Source organism: Arachis duranensis, unplaced genomic scaffold (genome assembly GCF_000817695.3).
Source record: "Arachis duranensis cultivar V14167 unplaced genomic scaffold, aradu.V14167.gnm2.J7QH unplaced_Scaffold_606023, whole genome shotgun sequence".
Lineage (NCBI taxonomy): Eukaryota > Viridiplantae > Streptophyta > Magnoliopsida > Fabales > Fabaceae > Arachis > Arachis duranensis.
The window spans coordinates 160548-161390 of NW_026264986.1; positions in this window are offsets into that span (position 1 = coordinate 160548).

Sequence of the window (843 nt, forward strand, 5' to 3'; positions counted from 1 at the left end):
TAGAAATTCCTCAATTCTTCACACCCAAGACTCAAACAAGAAAAGTAAAAATGTTCAAGCAAGAACGAGGAAGAAGAGAGATCAATTCTCCTCCCCAATTCTCTGAAATCTCAGTTCCTAGCTCTCAATGAAGTCTCAGAATTCAAAACTCAAAAGAAGGTTCAAAAGCTCAACGTAAAGTAAAAATTCAAAAGCTCAAAAGAAAGGTTCAAAGTTCAAAAGTAAAGTCTCCCGTCCTAATTACATCAAACTATATCCTATTTATACACTTTCTATTCTTGGATCTTGGGATTTGGATGGGCTTTTGATTTGGTGAAGAAATGAATTAAATTGGATTTTTAATCCAATTTTTAGCCCATGAGAAATTAGCTTCCAGGAGGCTGCCCTGCCTTTGTGGAGGGCAGGGTGGGAAATGGTGCGTGCGGCCTTGTGCGTGCATGTTTGGTGCATGTGGTGCTGCAGGATGCTGCCCTGCCCTTGTGGAGGGCAGGGCAGAGTTTTTTGGTGTGCTAGATTCTGCTGCCCGTGCGTGCTGATGCTACCGAGAGTCCTTGGTGCGTGCCAATCTGGTGCGCTGGCTGTGCACCACAAAATGCTGCCCTGCCCTCACGGAGGGCAGGGCAGTGTTTCCAAAAGTGAAGTTCCAAGTTCAAAACTTGGTGGATGCACACGCTACTTCTTTTCCTTGGTTTTCTTGGCACCAAAGTAAGGCCTAGTTTCTTGCTTCCTCATGGTGCCGTGTTCGATTCTTGTGGCAAGCATTGGTAAGCTTTTTCCTTGAATTTATTCCTTTGATGAGCCCGATATTGCCCTTGAGGAGGGCAGGGCAGAGTTTTTGCTCTC